The 12,821-nt window shown below is 40.1% G+C and overlaps 1 pseudogene; it reads left to right on the top strand.

Annotated features, from left to right (window-relative positions):
* Positions 1 to 1,678: 1,678 nt before the first annotated feature.
* On the top strand, positions 1,679 to 12,365 carry LOC149829667 (actin-interacting protein 1-2 pseudogene; annotated as a pseudogene).
* Positions 12,366 to 12,821: the final 456 nt, after the last annotated feature.

Below are 12,821 nucleotides of genomic sequence, written 5' to 3' on the forward strand. Positions count from 1 at the left end.
ACCAGACCCAAGCTTGACTCAAGCTTTGATTAAGACCATAAATTTTTAATGTAAAAATGATAAAAAATTATTATTTTATCAGGTATGATCTGGGTCTGGTTCATGTAGTTCTTATTGGATCTAGGTATGATTTATCTTATAGTAGGCTCGATTAGACCTGGGTCTAGACCCAGTATCCTACCCAAAAATCTGATCCAAGTTTGGTTCCACCTAGGTCGAACCAAAGCCGACCTATTGACACCCTTACATACAATGTCGTAAGCTTAAAGTAAAAACAACCACGATCTAACATTAATGTAAAAGGCTGACATGATTCCTGAATGAGTAGATGCATCATTACGAAGGGCAATATAAGATGGGGAAAGCATTTGACCCTCTAATTGGAACTCACAGGAGAAGGTTGGTTTGAGCAAATGTATTCAACATGGTCGAATTCGTAAGAATGAACACTTAGATCATATTTTTTTATGTAAAAATATTATTTTTTGAAGGTACATTGTAGGCCGTTGATTTTTTAACCCTAAAAAAATCTCACATGCATGTTATAATAACATGTTTCAAAGGTCCTTTTCTACTAAACTAAACATGTAGATCGTGTCAAATGTGCAAAAAATAATAAAAATATTACAGTTTTTCACTGAGGGGTTCCTTACCCACGAGGGGTAGCAAATATTGTGCCATAAAACGGTCCTAGTTTTTTTGTGAGCAAACTTTCTTGGATGACATCCAATCACTAAAGTGTCATAGTGAGTTTCCACTTTCTCAGTAGGATAGAGTGTGCGCTTAATTGTTGGGTAGTTCTGGGGTAGGACCTTGTCTCTGTGTGCTGGAACAGGTCGCTAAGGACAAATTTCACCATTGTGCGCTCAAAAAGTGACTATTTAGAAAATATTTAAAAAATTTTAATGTTTAATTCTTTAGGATAATGACGGCATCTATTTTACAATTTAACAATATTTTAATCTAAACTTTATTTTTTAATGACAAGAAAACCCGTATCGAAGACCAGGTCGCTTAATGGGCTCGGCCCACTACGATATAAGACTCTCAAAGATTAAGACACAACCACCCTATTTTGTGGATTCTGATCGGGTGCAATCACATGGCACAAAATTTGTGCATTATGCACTTGACTGCCCTCCATCAGGCCCTGGGCCCCACAACTGACAGGCTGTCCTCAAGATGGAGGGTGATGAGGTGCTTAATGTTGGTGCAATTATATTGTATCTGATATTTTCATTGTTTTTATGTCCCCCGTACACCTGACGCCCGAACCGGATAAGCAATTCAAATCTTGTGCAGGCCCCTGTCAATTCCTCTGAGTTTCGATCTCGCGACCCTATCGTTGAAGTAAACTTTTCAGTTCAAACTTGATAACTGACAAAATCAATATGCTTCCCAGAAAGTGAATCAACTCACCATGTCAACCAGCCATTAGAATAATTTGGCAATCAAATACTTAAATTGTAAACCATTTTAGATCTCGAATAATTTGGCAATCAAGTACTTAAATTGTAAACCATTTTAGATCTCTCTCTCTCTCTCTCTTGTAGGGGAGCAATTCTCGTGGTCAAATATGAGGTCTCGCCCTTGCTTGCGGATACTTGATCGCGTTTTTCTCTCCCCAGAACTATTTCACGCAGTTCCGGATGTCACTGCTTGTCTGTTGCCACGGACCATGTCCGATCATGGACAAATGACTGTTTCGTGGGGTGCAGGCTTCAAGGCATGTCGTAGGTTCTTCTTTGAGGAATGGTGGCTTCGGGTGCCAGACTTTCAGCAGTTGGTAGGTCAATCGTGGGCTCAACCTGCTACGGGATCTTGGGTGGCCATCCGCATCCATGTTAAGCTTCTTCGTCTTCGGAAACGTATTAAGGAATGGCTAAGTTTTAATAACCTGAACAAGTTTAGGTTCATCGGCCAGTGGGAAGCTGAGCTCTCCGATTTGGCCCAACGTCAGGTCGATCTTGTTGGTGTACCGAAGGGTCAAGTGCTTCAATTGCAGGAGCGTATCGTCGTACTCTCTACTCTCGTTGCAGAATGGAGAGCACGAGATGAGCTTAGATGGAAGTTGAGGGCTAGAGTTGCATGGTTGGCTAATAGCGATGATAATACACAATTTTTTCATATGAACGCATCAAATAAATACAGTAAGAACTGTATACTCTCGATCGAGATCGATGGATGCCAGTTTGGTCCGCATAATTGCCTGCCAGCTATTACTTCTTATTTCTCCAGGTTGTATTCGGCCGACTTAGGCGTCAGGGGGGTCATCGGCGATATGGGCTCTAAGCAGTTGGCGGCAAACCAATTTGTTTCTTTGCAGGTTAGATTCACTGAAGTGGAGATTTCGAATGCTATTAGCGAACTATCGGGATGGAAGGCACCAGGCCTTAATGGTTTTCACATTGACTTCTTTAAAGCATTTTGGTCAACTGTAAAAACTGACCTGCTCCACTTGTTCGATGAATTCTATCGTAATGCGAGGCTGTCTAAACCATATCATGTGGCAGTCATCTCTTTGATTTCTAAGAGGCAAGGGGCATCAGACATATCCAACTTTAGGCCGATTTCGGTGATGGGTGCTCTGTATCGCATTATATCTAAGGTGTTGGCTAATCGGTTGCGCGCTGTCATTGATCAACTTGTTTTGTTCGAACCAGGGTGCTTTTATTCCAGATCGAAGTTTGCAAGGATCCTTTATTTGTGCAACTGAGCTTCTTCACTCTTTACAGTCGACTGGATCACCGCACTTCATGCTAAAATTGGATTTTCACAAGACTTATGACAGAATGGCATGGGATTTTTTGATTGAATCTCTAACAAATATGGGGCTTGGCAGCCGATTTATAGCATGGGTTAAGGAGTTGGTCACAAAATCCGTATCATCAGTTTGCATCAATGGAATGAGAGGGGAAGAATTCAAGTTGGCTAGAGGTGTACGACAGGGTTGTCCTCTAGCACCTATCATTTTTAATATCGCGGTAGATGGTTTACCTATTCTCATGAAAAGGGCAGAAGAAACAGGCTTCTTGGAATCCTTGGGCATTCATGGTTTTGTTGGTCACACAATTCAATATGCAGACGATACTTTAATATTTGGACATGCGAATGTTAATCAAATGTCTAGGTTGTACTTCATTATTAAAGTCTTTGCTGCAATTTCAGACCTTTGCCTGAACGAGAGTAAGTGCGCTCTGGTCTTACTCAATGCTGACCTTCTTCTCCAATCGGCTGCTGCAAGGATCTTCAACTGCCCAATATCCGACTTCCTGTCAATTTCTTGGGTCCATCGTTGCACTCTCTACAATCAGCGGGAGGCTTTGTAAAGAAGTCTGCTAACTGATATTCTGAAGTGACATATGGCAGATCAATTATCCCGTGTAGATATTCCTCTCTGACGTAGTGACAATCCATTTCGATGTGTTTGGTGCGTTCGTGGAATGTTCTGTTACTGGCAATGTAGATCGCACTTTTGTTGTCACAACACATTTGTGAAGCCTTTGTTGCTTCAGCTCCCATGTCAGCAAGCAGTCGTCGGAGCCAAACTACTTCCATGGTCATGGTTGCCATGGCTCTGTATTCAGCTTCGGTGGATGAGAGAGATACCTTCTGCTGCTTTTTACACCTCCACGAGATCAATGATTCCCCTAAAAAGACACAAAAGCCAGTGGTTGAGTGTCTGTTATTGGGATCACCTCCCCAATCAGCATCAGTATATGCAATTAAATCAAGAGAAGAGGAGGAAGATAAGAAAAGTCCTTGTGAAAGAGAGGACTTGATATATATGATAATACGCATGACTGCTCCCATATGAACAGAAGTAGGAGCATGTTGAAATTGACTTGCTGTATGAACAGCATGTGCTATATCTGGTCTGGTAATGGATAGATAGGAAAGTGCCCCGACAAGCTGTCTATAAGGAGTAGGGTCTGCAAGAAGTTCTCCCTCATCAATCTTCATTTTAACATTAACAACTTCTGGAGTGTCAACTTTCTTATCATCAGTAATACCAGACCTGAAAACAATATCAAAAGCAAATTTAGTCTGAGATAATAAATATCCTCTAGGAGAATAAGCAACTTCAATGCCTAAAAAGTATCTCAACAAGCCCAAATCAGTCATTTCAAAATGAGATTTAAGAAGTGTTTTGATTGTTTCAACTCCCTGTTTATCGCTTCCGGTGATGATCATATCATCCACATAGAGAAGAAGCACAATGATCCCTGCATCAGAATTCTTAATAAACAAAGCAGTGTCAGTTAAACAGAATTGAAAACCAATATCAATCATAACACGACTAAACCTATCATACCAAGCTTTTGGTGCTTGTTTAAGTCCGTAAAGAGTTTTTTCTAAGCGAAGGAGTTTACCCTTAGGAATACTTAGACCAGAAGGGGGTTCCATGTATACTTCTTCAACTAGCTTTCCATTTAAAAAAACATTTTTGACATCCATTTGAAAAATAGACCATTTTTTGATAGAAGCTAAGGCAATTAAGGTTCGGACAGTAGTCATACGAGCCATCGGAGCAAAGGTTTCTTCATAATCAATCCCATATTCTTGGGCATAACCTTTGGCTACTAAACGGGCTTTATATCTTTCAAGAGTACCATCACTCTTGGTTTTAATTTTATAAACCCATCGACATCCTATAGTTTTCTTCCCTGAAAGAAGATCTTGAATATTCCATGTAGAAGCCTTTTCAAGTGCATCTAATTCAGTTTTCATGGCTTCTATCCATTTGATATCAGTTTTTGCTTGAAAATATGTGGATGGTTCTTCATATGAGTGAATTAATGCAATAACTGCCCTATATGTGGGTGAGAAAGACTCGTATGATACAAACCAGTGGCGTAGCTAGGATTGACGTGGGGGATGGGCAAACAGGGGTGTAGCAAAAAAAAAAATGGCGTGATAGTCGGGGGCTCGGGGGCAGCGCCCCCGAAAACAAAAATTGAGATAAAATAAAAAATGGCTACAATTATTAATAAAAATCTATTTTATATGGACAAATCAAACTATTTGCTGCAGTCAGGGCTGAGCTGGGCTAGGACTGGGCTTTTAAAAAAAAAAAAAATTAACTGTTTCGAGAGGCAGGACTGGGCTACAGCCCATTCCTGCCCCCGCCCCCCCCAGCTCCGCCTCTGACCACCAAGATTGGCCGTAGAACCCCGAAAAAGCTTTAAGCTAAAAAATGAATACATTTTTTATGACACCGATGATGACCAACATGCACCATATGCAGAATTCAAGCAAAAAGAGTATAAAAATGCCTGTTAGACAAAAAATACAGACGCCCAATTATTAAAATCTGTCAATGGCCACAGTTACTCACTACAAGAATCCTAGACAATCGAGAACAAGCAATTCACTCACCAACTATCTGGTAGATAAAGATACGTTATCCGTTGCCTTCGTTACATTGATAGACATCCATACCTTGTTTTAGCAGCAGGCACAAAAGGAGAGTCCTATGCACGCACGATGACCAAGAAAGGATAGCAAGATTGACTCTTCCAATGAGGTTGCGCCCAAAAAGGAGGAAAGAAACTAGACCCACGTTCAGTTGTGCCCCAAAAAGAAAGGATCAAGAACCAAATTGAAGGATTGGCCTGTATTGCTCCTGTAGAATGGATAACTGGATACTGTATCACTAGAGCCACTGAACATGAACAAAACCCACCCTCAAATTTAGGAGATAAGAGGGTCTTCTTCAAACTGCTAGCGATGGTTGCCATAGATTGGCAAAGGTCCGACTGACTGCGACACCGGTGCCTCGCGTCGCCGGAGATTGCAGCCGAGAGGGAGAAGCTCGGAGGGGGGCACCGCCACCGCGGGTTCACCGAAGGGAGGCCGGCGGCACTGCAGAGCACAAGGGTTGCCGGCGAATGGGGTTGCCGTCTTGCCTGTGACTGAAGGGGAACGCTGGAACGGAGGGGCAGAGCTTTAGAAAACTGGCTAGGGTTTTACCCCTCGCCTCTTTTGGCAGGCTCTAGACTCATCGAGAGCCCGGGTCTCGGTCGACTCGGTTTCACGAGTCCCGATTCGACTCGGTTTTCCGAGTCATGAGTCGACTCGATTTCAAATTTTAGGGTGGGCGGCCGCCCACCCATGCCCACCCCTGGCTCCGCCACTGATATAAACTTTCCTGGAGGCCTCGAGATTCGGGATGATTGTCTAGTTGGAATGTTAGAATATTTTTCAAGTGCACATGGAGGATTAGACTTTTGTCGCCTGGAATGTTGAATACTAGTATCTCTATGAACTTCTTCATTTTCAACATTAAGATCAATAATTCTTTGATCATCATCAAAGTTACAATCAAGGTCATATTCATCAGATGTTGATATTAGATCTAGCAAAAAGGAGTACTCAGTGACGTCTTTTAATTTTCTAAAATCAAAGAAGCTCTCCTTTTCAAGAAAGGAAACATTTCTAGACACATATAGTTTATTATTTTTGAAGTCAAAACATCTATAACCTTTCTGGTTTTCAGCATATCCTAAAAAGGCACAGGGAATCACACGAGGAGAAAGTTTATCATTTTTGTCAGTAAATATGAAACATTTGCACAATTTTACATTTTAACAGAGCAGTCATCTGGAATTGCCACAAGCACTTCTTGTGACAATGTAGAAGTGATATAGGCAACCAACGCCTGATCTCACTTCATCCAGGATACATACTCAGGATTTCTAACATAGGTAATAGAAAGATCTTTCTCACCATTCTTTTCTTCTTGTGGTATGAATTCTAGAGGAACAGGAACAGAAAACAGGCAAAACAGAGATGAAAATGAATTCGAAGATGAAATTATTTCAATCAAGATAGATCTGGGCGTGCAGATCACAATCTGATCTGACGTCAATATGCAAATGAGTTTGGAGTGATCCTTTTCAACTCTTGTAATCACACATAGATCAAAAAAATTGATCTTGCTTGATTATTTTGCTTATGGATGGGTAAGATCACGTGCAGCAATGTGAAAGAAGTAGTAGATATGACAGAAGAACAACAGGGAATGAAAGAAGGAGGAAATATGCCAACGTGACCAAATTTCAGTTTTGGATTTTGGAAATAAGAGAAACACGTTGGCTTAAATAAAAAAGGGGAATCAAAAGGAGGTACTTGAAGAAGACAATAAGCAGATTAATGATGTATTTCAAAAGAGCAAAAAGAAAGAGGAGAGTACGAAGAAGAGATTTCAGTCCAGACTGCAGATTTAAATACAAGAGAAATCGATAGGAAAAATGAGAAAACAGGTACCTTAGAAGGAGACAAATCAGTCATAGAAGGAACCGATCTTCAATATTGAACCTGCTGCTCTGATACCATGATAGAAATCATGGGTTCCTTTCTTCATCTACAAGCAACAACACAGCATGGGGAGAGAGAACGAGGCTGCAGCAAAAATCCCTAATCAGGGTATTCATTTTTGCTTCTCTGATTAAATACACACAGATACAATAGCTAGGGTACGAAAATACCCATTACATGTTATGATAAAATTATAGCATGTCATTAATGAAACATTAATGAGCATGTGTTTAAAATGAAAGGAATTGGGTCTGGATCCTGAGATCCAGACTTTATACTAAATGACAGTATCTTTTCACGCCTAACCCGTTTATTAAACGGGTCGGGTTCGTGTTAGGGGTATGCCAACCCAGCTGACCCGTTTAATAAACGGGTTAGGCGGGCGGGTCAACCTGCTAACCTGCCAATCCGTTTACCCGACCCAACCCGTTTATAAACGGGTTGGCGGGTCGTGTCGGGTTACCCGTTTAATAAACGGGTCGGGTTCGTGTTTGCCACAGCCGACCCGTTTAATAAACGGGTCGGGTTGAGGTATGCTGACCAGCCAACCCGCCGGGTCGACCTGCCAACCCGACCCGATTGCCACCCCTAATTGAGATAGGCAACAATGCTCCATCTTGAGGTGTTGCAAAGATATCTATCGAATTGATTTATGAAGTCAAGCCTTGAACTCTCTTGGAGAATTTGCAATTCTGTTCAGAAATTTTGAAGTGCTAAACATCTTGAATGCAACTCTTTCTTATTAAAGTGGCAGGTCACCAATATATGGTTGCTTCTTTTCATAGATATTATTTATCACCATAAAGCTTCCTAGAAGTTTCACCTGAATCTCTGCCTTTTGTAATATTGCTTTTACATGAATTCTTTTCAAATGGCCCAAAAGACATGGCTTTATAATGTGGCTTCAACATTTAAGCTTATGATCATTTGTCTCTTTTCTATTCAATGGTACGGAATTCACTCTCAAAGAAAATAAAACCAGAGGCGGTTCTTTTATGCACATACATGCAGGTCATCTATTTTGTACTTCAAAGGAATTGGCATAGAAGATTCCTTTTTGATGAGTAGCCTTCAATTTTTTGAATATTCATGGCCCATCTCAGTATCATTTCATTGTGCATGAATTGATTAATCAGGCTAATCGGATAACACATATGTTAGTTAATTCACAAGGCTCCAAACTGACTAATAACAGTATCTTCCAACATATTCTCTCTAAAAGATAAATATACTCTTTGTTGTTCTTGTAACTTCAATCTCTAAGAGGTACGTAAATGAGACCAATTTCTTGATGTCAAATTCTTGAATTAGAAACTTAAATAGCCTTTGAAATTCTATATAATATTCCATTGAAATAGTTTGACCAAAATATGCAAGTAATATCATTTTCAATACTCCTTGAGAAGAAATAAAAAATGAATTGAGATTTGTTCACGCCCATGCTTGAAATGAGCAGTACTACATCTTTTAAGCAAGTAATTCAACTTTATGTTCATGTGGTGAAGACGAAGAATAGAGAAGAGATAACAGGAGGTACCACAGGGCTGTAAAGTGCCTCATATGGTGGGTGATGTCGCAGTCAACTCTCTTGTATGTTATGTCTAACTTTAGGTTAACCTAATTACACATATACCTTTTGAAAGGTACACCTTGCCATGTAATGATATAATATGACGAGCAGTGCTTCATTGGCCTAATCATAGCACTATGGATATTGTTTGGTTCTGACATTGTTACCGTGCCAGTTGTAATTTTGACATATAAAATGTCATGAGCAGAAATTCTCTTGATCCAATGTTCACAGCATAAGGAATTGATTTGTATGTGACAGTTGACACTATTTGTTATTCATTATGTAAGTTGTACAAGTGGAATTTGATTTTCGCACGTGCATGGTATAGTCAACCTCTCTCACGCTCTCTATAAACAGGCAACTAACTACAATTTGTATTCATACATGTGCATATATGTATTGGATAAACTGGGAGCTATGTCACATAGGTACGGGTGCAGATGCGGGGGCGGCGATGCTGCACTTTAAAAGAACTTGGGTGTGGGGGTGCGGGAGGGTATATATATATATATATATATATATATATATATATATTTTAACACCACCCCTTTACCCTTTCTCGTGGTACCCCATTCTCAAGCCCCATCCCTCTTTACCCCTTCTCGAGGTACCCCTTTTTTTTTTAATTGGGGGGGGGGAGGGGGGTGCTCGAGGTACCGTTACCCATTATCGAGCCCTGTCCCTTTTTTTAATGGACAAAGTTAACCAAGTCCATTTTGGACAATGATAACCTTGGGTGCGGGTTGACCGAATTGGGTGCCACACCCGCGTCGCGTCGACGTGGGTGCAGAGGCCTCTTTGGTGAGTCCCTATGACATAGACTGGGAGCATGTCTGTGCTCGCTAGTATGTCTAATGGCAATAATATGTGAAAGATTTCCAAAGGCTATTCGGTTGGAGATTTTCTCCTCGTTTTTAAGTTATATTGTCCTAGTCCAATTTGATGATTTTATCAGGTGTTCTCCAAATATTTGGTCCTCTTCTTTGATGTTTGGATAGTAAATATCAGAGATAGTCCATATATTCTTGTCTGGAAAGCTTTCCAGCCAATTATAAAAGTTCAATACACGGTAGTATTGCTCACCAAGTCTGATGAATAGCATATTCCTTTAATAAGGAACAATTTCTTAATCTACCTGCCAAATTCCAATTGATGATATCCTGCTGTGGGGCTTATATTTTGCTGACTGTACAACAACTGTAGCTATGTACAATATGTTCAACTTGCTTTTGCTACAAGAGATGATCCTTTTCCCAAAATTTTACAGGTAAGGAGAATTCCGCTGCATGCTAATCAGTGTGGTGATGAAGAACAAATTGATATTGGTGCACAACCAAAGGACTTAAATATTGCACTTGATAAGCCCGAGCTGGCATTGCTTTCAACTGATTCTGAAGTAATCATGCTTCGTGGATCCAAAGTGTTGTCAACTCTGAATCTTGGGTTTGCTGTGACGGCATCTGCAATTTCACCTGATGGAAGTGAGGCCATTGTTGGTGGCCAAGATGGGAAACTCCACGTCTATTCTGTCAATGGGGACACTCTCACTGAAGAGTCAGTCCTTGAGAAGCATCGTGGTGCTATTAACGCCATTCGTTTCTCCCCAGATGCCTCTATGTTTATTTCTGGTGATCTCAATCGAGAAGCTGTTGTATGGGACCATGTCACTCGAGAGGTACCATCTCTCTCTCTCTCTCTCTCTCTCTCTCTATATATATATATATATATATATATATATATATATATATGTGTGTGTATGTGTGTGTGTGTGTGTGTGTGTGTGTGTGTGTGTGTGTGTGTGTGTATCAATCCTTGAACACAAGCACACACACATAACAAAAAGAAAACAAGAATTGGTGTATGTACAGAGTCTACAAACAGTATGCGAGGGAGATGCACATTATAACACTTTGCAAACCATGTAAATCCTTTTTTTTTGTCTAAGAGAAATAATTTAAGCCAGGGGATAAGAAATCTTTCAACAAGCTTACAGAATAGATCAAATTAAGATTCTTAACCACCAGTCCTATTCCGACCAATCCAAGCTAAATCCCCATCTGGCCATTTTATTGGCACAATCCAAAGCTTGTTTGAACAACCACTGAAATGCTGGATAAAACCAAAACAAATGCTCAATTGTTTCGTTCTCATCGAAACAGAAGTAGCAAGTACTTGCAAGCTGGAAACTTTTGTCTTTCAATTTGCACTGGTTATTAACCTTATCAAGTGCTAAGAGCCACACAAATATCTTGGCTGTAGGAGAGGGATGGAAACCCTGGACGGTGTCATTTGGAAAGTGGTCTACATCTTTACAGCCAAAAGCATGGCTAAATGAAGCTATAGAGAACATAACACATCCGTCACATTTCCATATAAGGAATTCTCGCTGTCGGAAATTTTCCATGGGCCTAAAAATCCAATAGCCATAACCAAAACCAATCTTCTACCTCTTGCTCCTTGAAATTCCTTCTGAATTCAGTGAACTAACTAGCTCTTCCTTTCCAACATTCACTTACAAGTATGCTGTTATCTCTGTTTATGTGAAAAAACGGTGGATATCTTTCAGCAAGAGTTACATCCCTGGACCATAAGTCAGTCTAGAACCTCAGCTTGACCCCTTTGCAAGCTTGATTTGAACCATAAACTTAATTACCAATTCAATCACCCCCCTTTGCAAGGTCGTACTCCCTTGAAGATTTGATTATTTGGTTCCAGCCAACCACACCACCAGCTGAGATAGAGCTACCATTTCCACGTACCAATCCATTTATCCCCTTCACCCAAGCCTATGGGACCAAAAAACAAGTTAGATTCCAGATTTGTTCAAAGCTAACAGTCAGATATGCCTATGATTCCAGTAAGTGTTTTAAAATTTAACATTCAAAACAAAGAAATCTTCTGAAAAATATTAAATCCATAGAGAAGAAAGAGGTTAGAAGATTAGAGGAAAAAGCATGAAGATGAGATTAATAGATCACTTCGTCATGGCTGCTCTAATTCTGTGTCAATTTTTGTCATTTCAATTTGACTCAATGAAATAAAAAAGAGAAAATGAATATTCCAACTACAACAGGTTGATGTCCCAACTCATTAATCACATGGGATGATCTCTCATAATAGATTAATCCTCACTAGGATTGAGTTAATTTTTTTTTATTAGTCAAGCTAGGTTTGCCTGAATATGGCCCGGTTGAGATAGTGTGACTCCAACTGGTACTACAAATCAATTACCCAAGCTAGGTTTGCCTGTATAAATTGTGTGGCTTGGTCTCCTGATAGCACAATGGTTGCTACGGGATCTCTAGACACAAGCATAATTATATATGAAGTTGATAAGCCAGCTTCAAGTCATATAACCATAAAGGGTGCTCACTTGGGAGGTGTTTATGGATTAGTTTTCAATGATGATTGCACTGTTGTAAGCTCTGGTGAAGATGCATGCATTCGTGTGTGGAGATTAGTGCAGCAGTAACGGGATCGTAACTGCAATTGATGGTTGATTTGGTTTTGGAAGCAAGTTGTGTGGCCTTACATTTCTTGCTCTGTGCAGTCTTCGTCAAAAGAATTCTCTGTTTTGTTTGTAGGAAAACCCTTTCCAGTTTGTCTTTGATTGAAGACTAGAAGAACATAGCAGAATGGCTCGTGTTTTGATATGATTTTGCTGATGTGAGTTTTTCGCCTTTTTTGGGTTATATTGGGTGTTTTTTTTTTTCCTTCTCCTTTTGTCGGTCTGATCAGCCATGCATACACCTAAATATTTTCCATGATCATATTTGTGTATGCAATGTTCATTGCTGGAATTGTGATGAAATAATAGAATGCTTAATCCCTTGGCCTATTCGCACTCTCTTCTTTGTTCAAGCATGGATATTGCTTTCTTTTCGGGAGGGGATTAAAGAGACACTCTTTCGTAGGAAAGAGAACTTTT

The sequence above is a fragment of the Nuphar pumila genome, chromosome 8, assembly GCF_984573655.1.
Source record: "Nuphar pumila chromosome 8, dmNupPumi1.hap1.1, whole genome shotgun sequence".
NCBI lineage: Eukaryota > Viridiplantae > Streptophyta > Magnoliopsida > Nymphaeales > Nymphaeaceae > Nuphar > Nuphar pumila.